Source organism: Fukomys damarensis, unplaced genomic scaffold (genome assembly GCF_012274545.1).
Source record: "Fukomys damarensis isolate Sample0158 unplaced genomic scaffold, DMR_v1.0_HiC HiC_scaffold_16, whole genome shotgun sequence".
In the NCBI taxonomy this organism is placed as follows: domain Eukaryota; kingdom Metazoa; phylum Chordata; class Mammalia; order Rodentia; family Bathyergidae; genus Fukomys; species Fukomys damarensis.
Genome location: NW_022900928.1, coordinates 121,308,429 through 121,317,440, shown reverse-complemented (window position 1 = coordinate 121,317,440; position 9,012 = coordinate 121,308,429).

The window sequence follows — 9,012 nt, the reverse complement described above, 5'->3', positions numbered from 1 at the left end:
AGCACGCAGTAGGCTGAGTCAGGAGGATTGCCATGATTTTGAGGCCAGCCTGGGCTACATAGTGAGTTCAGAGCCAGCCTAAACTAGAAGGTGAGACCCTGTCTCAAAACAAACAAACAAACAAAACATTACTTTATACTCTGGTACATTTCACTCTTTAACTTGTCTGTGAAAGTGCAAAGAACTCAATATTATGTTTAATCAAAACACTATGGGTGGAGTAGACGTTTCCTCTCATTCCTGTCAGCCATGTTTCCCCTTTTTAAAGGAGTTTAAAATCATTTTTGAAATGATTAATCATTTTTGAAAGAGATAAGTAAATAGATTTAGAAGTGTCCTTCATAAATAAAATTTAAGGGAGAGCATTGATTATAAGATGACTATATGGTCAGGAAATGTAAAGTGGAAATTTAAAAATAGAAGGAAAACACAGGAGTGGTTGTATGCCTGTAATCTTAGCACGCAGTAGGCTGAGTCAGGAGGATTGCCATGATTTTGAGGCCAGCCTGGGCTACATAGTGAGTTCAGAGCCAGCCTAAACTAGAAGGTGAGACCCTGTCTCAAAACAAACAAACAAACAAAACATTACTTTATACTCTGGTACATTTCACTCTTTAACTTGTCTGTGAAAGTGCAAAGAACTCAATATTATGTTTAATCAAAACACTATGGGTGGAGTAGACGTTTCCTCTCATTCCTGTCAGCCATGTTTCCCCTTTTTAAAGGAGTTTAAAATCATTTTTGAAATGATTAATCATTTTTGAAAGAGATAAGTAAATAGATTTAGAAGTGTCCTTCATAAATAAAATTTAAGGGAGAGCATTGATTATAAGATGACTATATGGTCAGGAAATGTAAAGTGGAAATTTAAAAATAGAAGGAAAACAAAAATGCATGTGCAACAAAGATCGACTGTGCTATCAGTAATTATCTTGGTGGTGACAGTATGTGCATCTTATTCAGAACCTATGTGTATAGGGTAAAGTAATTGAGTGATTCTGCAGTCCTCTCCTCCTCAGTGTCCTAGACAGCCTGAGTGTTTGGGATGGAAGGAGAAAGATGTGGATACCAGAGAAAATAAGGTAAGTTAAGAACCCTGTAAATTAAAAACCGGGTATCAGTATAAACCCATGAGCAATTTGTCTTTTAAAATATATGTATATTGATTCAATATTATGCCAATAAAAAATTCCAACAGAGTTTTGTTTTGGGATGTGTGTGTGTGTGTGTGTGTGTGTGTGTGTGAGAGCAGACAAGCTGTGTGTAATTATATGTGATGTCAACATTAATATAAACAAACTACAATGGCCAAAACAATTTTGAAACTGTATAAAGTCAGAAAACTCACAGTACTTGATTTCCAGACTTCTGAGAAATGTAGAATGAATCTACGTGGTACTGGAAAAAGATAGAGGGTTCACTGCAACAAAGCAGGAAGTCCACAAAGAGACAAACACTCCTATTTGCAAAATAATAATTAATTCAAAAGGGACGGTAGACAATGTGAAACCTGAAACTAAGCATGCTAGAAGGAGGTATGAGAGAAAAATCCTGGCTGTGAAATACTATCTCCACATCTTCAGAAACAAGGGAGATTTCAGTCTACTATTTCTGTCACTGGGAATCTCTGGCTGTCTGATCCACGAGCAGAAGATGATGTTTCCGGAAGCAACCTCTGACTCTGGAACCATGTGGTTCCAAATGGTTCCAAATGCCTTTCTGTCCTTACTGTCCAGCTGCAAGAGTAAAGCCAGCATTGATGCTGGCTCAGTGGGGAAAATCGTGTTTATCCTGTTGGTCCTCTATGTGGCCACTGGAGCCTGCCTATTTTTCACTCCTATGAATTGAAAAGAGAGAGCTCTCCTTGCCCAGGGGATGAAAGAAATCCGTGGTGTTCCTCACTCCCCCTGCCCCACGATTTCCTTTAGAGCTCTCCCTTGATACGGCTCTGTAGCAGCTGCTCTTTCTCTTTGCTGGGTACATGTCTCCCTTTTATCTTAGAAGACAGGGCAATTTCTTTGAAATAAGGCCCCCTTCTCTGTTGCAAGTGACCTTGGGACATTCAGCACTATTGTTTCCCAGCTGTGTTAGCGACTCCAAATTCAATTTCCAGGTTCTTGAAAGCTTTCCCTCATCCACCTTGTGTCCGGTTGCTTCTGTTTAAGTGTTCTATGAGGCGATTGCTGTGGGATCCCTTGTATTCATTTTGACATGTGTCTAACTTAGCCGAAGAGAATTGCAGCAAGCGTGGCTTCAGTGGCTGGGGCCTGGGCAGTGATCCAGGGCATCACAGTTGGGGCTTCTGTCTTATCTCTGGATACTTTGAACAGCCAGTAGTGAGAAAAGAAGGAAATGTCATGGTAGGGCCTCGGAGTTTGGCTCATACAAATCATTTAACAATATATAGTACAGACTCAATTACTCACAGTATATTGGACTAAGGCTGCGTTTTCTTACAGTAAATTTGAATAATAAGCAATGATAGCATATTCTGAAATGCAGATGCCCGTTTCTGATTGATGGGTGGGATGGTGGTCATGGTGATGCCACTGAAACATGCTATTTATGGTTGTCATCAATTATATCGGCGTTTGTCAAGGAACGGCCTTCTGAAACTTAGCTTCCTCATTTGTAAAATTTATGTCTAAGGCCTCTTTCAAATTACATCCCCTAGGCCACCTGCCTGGTGAATATTCAAAAAAAATTTTTTTTTATTCAGCTGCCCGTGATTTCTTGTCCTTTAATCTCATAAATCCTGCCCACCCACCCCCACCCCATCCCCACAAAAAAACCCTGGAAAATAGGTTTCCTATCTAGTGCTCAGGATAATTGAGTGGTCATGGCTGCCTGAGTTGTGAGAGTGTGAGGCTCTACCTGGGATCACCAGGGCAAAGGCTGAAGAATCAGTGGTGATTAGCATGTTCCAGAAATACCAGACCAGCCTGGGAGGTCAGTCACCCTGATGAGGATGTCCCAAGATGTCAGCATTCAAGGGGGATTCATTTATATCACGAGTGAAACGTAGTGTTAATCCCTTTTGCTCTAATCACAATCGCCAACCCCGTCTCGTTGAACAAGAAAGATACATTTCAGTCATTATTTTAAAAATGTTTCACTCGGTACGGAATAACATTTTAAATTTCAAAATTGTCCAATCAGACAAACACCAGCCAAGATTTCCAAGAAAGATTTATGATCATTGGTGGATATACTGAATGAACTATGCTTTCTCTAGTTATTGCATCACCCGAAGTTTGAAATTTGAAATATTTATTTAATTCACAGCAATTCAGTCTTTTGGGTACATGAAAGTTACGACTTCTCTCTAGAGCATCTTCGTGGATTTAACGGGCCATTTTGAGTAGCCAGGGCCTGTATGTATAGGTGTGCTCAGCATGTGTATGCCCATGTGTGTGTGCATATGTTATTCTCCATGGGGTGATTGTAAATATCACACAACACACATAAAGAGTGGTGAGAGCACTCTTGTGAGTTTGTCTTGCCTAAATTCTTTATTCCAGAATAAGGAAACTCAGAGTCAGAGAGAGAGTCTCATTTTAAAGTCTTCATAAAATAAGAGGGCAGTGACAAAAGAAAATCATCTCACAGATAAAAGTATCTAGAACTAAGATATCCTTGGTCCTGTTGAGTTTCTTACCCTGTCCCCTCCCTAATTCAATAACCATTACAAGCAAGAGTCTCTCATTTTTCCTGGTGATGCTTCTACACACTAAAAAGTAGGAGCCTTAAAGGGAATCTTTCATAAAAATGCTCTGTGTCCTAGAAAATGTGAGCTACTTTTATAAAAAGATACTCTTTTCCTTCCTATTCCACTAAAGTCATTTTTTAAAAGTTAGCCCCAAATCTCACAATCATTTGTGTCCCGTATATCTGACACCTCTGTGGAAAAGATCTTACAAAAAATGTTTCCCAGTGAGGTTGCTACATTTAGGCCACCACTACCTCACCATGAAATTTAAATAGTGGAAATGAAACATTACTTCTTTGAAAATAACTATTTGACATGATATCCTAAGTATAACAATCATATGGCTCAATATATTTGGTTTATAAAATTCAGAAACCCTGGATATGGGCATTAGTGAGTTATTTTTATTTAAACCCTGTATTTTCCATAGAGATTCTGCCTTCTGTCAAGATTAAGCTGTTCAGGCTTTAATATTTGTTGTGAAACAAATGCCTTTGATTTCACAGATGCCATGGAGATGAGGTTGAAAAGCCCCATTACTCAAAGAAAAAACAAATTTCATGGGCCACAGGCACATGTTCCGAAGGTCAGGGCTGGGTGCAGTAGCCATTCTCAAAACAGAAACTGAAAGACCTGTAGAGAAATGTCTGTTTCTAAGAGGCAGCTTACCACGAAAGGAATGGCAGACCTAAGTCCACTTGGTCAAACTGGTTTTCTGATTCAGGCCATTGCTGGGGAAGGGTTAGACAACCAACTATCTCCTTAGACCTCTGTGAGTCGCCCAGAGGAGCTGTTTAAGGTAAGCCTGGCTTATAGTAAGTACTCAATAGAAGCATTCAAAATGAACCATATTATGGCAAATATAACTAAAATCTAGACTAGTTACCAGCCTGCAGCAAGTTTACCCCCATCCACAAGGGGGCGTCTGGACATATGGAGACATTTTTGCTTGTTACAATTTGGGAACACGAGCTCCAAATATCTAGTGGATGGAAACCAAGGCTGCTGCTGAAAATCCTAAGAGGGGCAGGACAGTCCACACAATGCAGTGGTATCTAGTCCAAATTGTTAGTGATGCTGAGGTTGGGGAAAGCGATCATAAGCTACTAGAAGGTGTCCCTCATTCCTGGGGATTTCTTTCCAACGGAGGCAGCTGCATCAGCATGGCCCATGGCTACTTTCTGATCCCCCACTAAGCCTGTGGCTGATACTTGCATGAAGACCTGGAAATACAAAGACCAGCTTTTTCTTTCTTTTTGGGCTTGAGAAGCCCACAGGTATCTGCTCTGTTATTCTACACTACAAGCTCTATAATTCAGGCACCAGGAAACCCAGGAGGTCCTGTCCAGCCCTAGCCTAAGCGCACGAGTCTATATCACACAGCACTTCAATATCAGAGAGGCCATCATTTCTCCTTCCCCAAAGCCTGGAATGAATCTCTTACTTGGTTCAGAATTTGAGTGGGGAAAATGAGCGTTATTACTCAGGGACACACAAGTTCACAGAGGCAGTGTCTGACACTCACAGAGACCCACAGATTTGCTTCCTGAGGGACACCATGGAATACCTCACCTCTTGGAGCTGTGCATTTCTTTTCAGTGGGCAGCTGTTTTGTGAAGCAGGCCCTGCAGGGAAAGATCTGCAACCACATACTTTTGATATTAGAAGGATGGTTTTAAATTATTAGGAATAGAGGGGCCAAAAGGGATGCTTGGAGCCATCCAAGCATGAGAATGGACATCACAGTTGATTCATAGACATGAGCTGCTGTGGAAATGAGGCCTCAGGTTTAAAGTCTGCACCAGGCTTGGGACACAGAGAGTGCAGCATTCGCTGGCAGGATATAGGTGACAGAGTCCTGTCTGACTGAACAGGAATGGAGGGTGGCAGAGAGCCATCCCTTTCCAGGGCATCGCTCACAGACCTCCTCGTGAACTGAGAACAGAAGATGGTGCGTTTGCATTAGATTGTCCAGGGATGAAGATCTTTTTACTTCATCGCTCTTCTGTAATGGTAAGCCTTGGGGGAAAGCATCTTCTTCAAATGTTTTCCCTAAAATGGACAGAGAAAAATGATTCTAGAGAGTTCCATTTCTCACAGCTGTGCTTAAAAAGCCTTTTTGCCCTGTACACATTCGTTTTATGTTTAGTGTTTTCCCTATAGGATCATTGATTATATCTGATTCCGAATTAACTTAGGGAATATGGATAAAATGTGGGATTTCTAGGTAACTCCTCGATTTTAGGAAGGAAAAGGTTGATGATTTCTTTGCTTAAGTCATGATCTCTCAGTGAACTTAGCAAATGTCAGTTTTATCCACTTTACTAGGTGGAGTGAAATTATTTGTTATTGAGCAAAAAGTATTTAGTTTTGAAAATGTCTCCTTGCATTCATTTCTGTTAATTTATTTTACAGCCCTTCTATGATTTCTTCCAGTTGTTAAGATTATTCTGACATTATTAATATGTCAGGTCTACACCTTCATGGTAATTGCACTCATTTCTTGAGTATCTACTTTATATCACAAATTAGTTGGGGTACTTTTTACTTAACATTTGCTTAAATCTTATAATGCCCTCATGAAATGAATATTATGTTCTGGATTTTACAGAAAAAGAAAAGTCAGAAAATGTAAGTAATGTGCTTTAGGTTTCATAACTATGGGGACAGAGTCTACATTTGATCTAAGCTTCACTCTCCTGTGATTCCAAGTACCTTCAGTCCCTCACATAGCTACAAATCTCACAGTACATTTTCTCTGGTTTGACAAGCAAGGAAATCTTTTCTTGGTGACAAGTTTCCTCAATATAGAATACATGGAGTGGGGGAAAACATATGTAGCTAATCACAAAACTTCTATTTGAAGCACTACTCAAAAATACATTTGTGACCTTTCTGGAAATGCAATTTTTCTATACTTTTGACTGTGGTAGAAGCTACACAAACTTACACATGTGATAAAATTACATAGAGCTGAACATACAGACATGTAGACACACAAACACAAATGAATGCAAGAAAAATAGGGAAAATCCAAGTGAGTGCAGAAGATTATGTTAATGTCAATATCCTGGTTATGATAATATCCTGTAGATTTTAAGATGTTGCCATGAGGCTCCCAACCCAGCCGCCATTGCTCAAGCCAGCCCGCTCCACCGCGGGAAGGAGAACCACGCCTGCTCCTGACCCAGCCACCATCGCTCAAGCACCAGGAAGGTAGCCGTGTGCCCCTGAACCCCCAGAGCCCCCCACACACTCTCAGACCTCCTGACTGTGCAAGTCTTTGGACCCACTCTGCAGAGGCAGAGGTGGCCATCAAGGGTATTTTTTTTGAGTTCCCAACTTTGAACATCTTTAAAGAAAGGGGCGTGGGAAACCTGTAGTAGAACGTTGTGGAATTCAACCATTCAGAAGGATGGGGAACTCAATCTGGGCCTTGCAGCCCTAGGTCAGTCAACGTCAGGGGGTTCAGCAATCAGCTAACTGAGATCAGGGGTCTTGCATCCTCACTCTGTCTGAGCCATTAAATGGTAAATATACTATATTGAAAAGTTTGTTCACTGCACACATGTTCTGGACTGCTTCTTGATTTCAATTTAATTCAAATGATTTAAGGGTGATAGACTAGTGACTACCACAGGTGGTCAGTGTCCAAGTTGTGCTTGATCTTAATGTGTTGCTGATTGTACCAGTTGGGGTAAAGTATTGCCGTTGATTTGATGAGCTATTTTCTCTGATGTTATGAAGATGAGAATGTCTGTGGGTCGTTAGAGACACAGAAGCTAGGGTGCAACTATATCAGGAAGATTTGGGTGATAATCCAGAGATTAAACCAAGGACAGTCCGACAATAAAAATTAAAATGAGAAAATACTTAAGCAAGACACTAGGACAGACTTCCACTTCACCAATGGCAAACAGTAGGGCAAATGAGGATGAAAAGTCTGACAGTGAACCACCAGGACACCCTGAACTCAAAGCACAGGAAGTAACAAAACAGATCAATCAGGCTCTAGAAAAATTCAAAACAGAAATAATTTCCCAGATAACCATAGAGATAGTGAGCAAAATGGAAGTTGTGATTTGAGACTCTAGAGCAGAAACTGACAAAAAAATAGATGAGCTCAGGACCATGATAGAAGCCATGAAGGCCCAGCATGAGAAAGAAATGGAAAAAATAAACTCCCAACATAGGAAAGAAATGGAATCCGTAAAACAGATTCAAACAGATATCCAGGAGATTAAACACTCTATTGAAAGTGTACACAACAGAATAAAAGAATGCGAAGACAGGCTTTCAGATTTAGAAGGTAAGATTGCAGTCAGTGACCATGAAAAGAGGGTTCTCTTAAAAACAGTAAGAGATCATGAGAAATCAATCCAACAACTCCTAGATGATGCAAAGAAGAATAACATAAGACTGATAGGAATACATGAAGTAACAGGAGAAAATACAAATGACTTTAAAAAGCTGTTTGCAGAATTAATGACAGAAAACTTCCCAAACAGAGGGGAAGAATTTGACATTCAGATAACTGAGGCATATAGGACCCCAACTAGCTACAATAAAAAAAAATCTGCACCTAGATATATAATAATCAAGATCCCAGAAACCCAACAGAAGAACAAAATACTACAAGCAGTAAGAGAAAAGAAACAAATCACATACAAAGGAAATCCCATCAGAATCACAGCAGACTTTTCAACACAAACCCTTGGGGCAAGGAGAGCCTGGAATGAGATATTTCAAGTACTAAAAGAGAACAACCTAAAACCTAGACTGATGTATCCAGCAAAACTCTCTTTCAAAATGGATGGGGAAATAAGACACATCCACAGCAAAGAACACCTGAGAAACTACATGAATACCAAACCAGCACTACAAGGAATTCTAAACAAGATCCTAGAAAAAGACAATGAAGGCAACAACACCATGAGGCCCAACAGAGCAAATCAAATAGGCAAGGCAAGAAATTAAAAGGAGAAGGTGAAAAAGTAAAAAGAGTCAACAAAAGGCCAATAACATGTCAATAATAAGTCAGTACATATCAGTTATAACCAGCAATGTCAATGGCCTCAACTCGCCAATCAAGAGAAATAGACTGGCAAAATGGAATAAGAAGCAAAATCCAATAATATGTTGTATACAAGAAACACACCTAGTGCAAAAAGAAGCCCATAGACTGAAAGTGAAAAGACAGAAAACAATTCTCCATGTGACAGGAGTGCAAAAAAAAACCAGGAGTAGCAATCTTATTTGCAGACAAAGTAAATTTCAAACCAAAACTGAATCTAGTATTATTG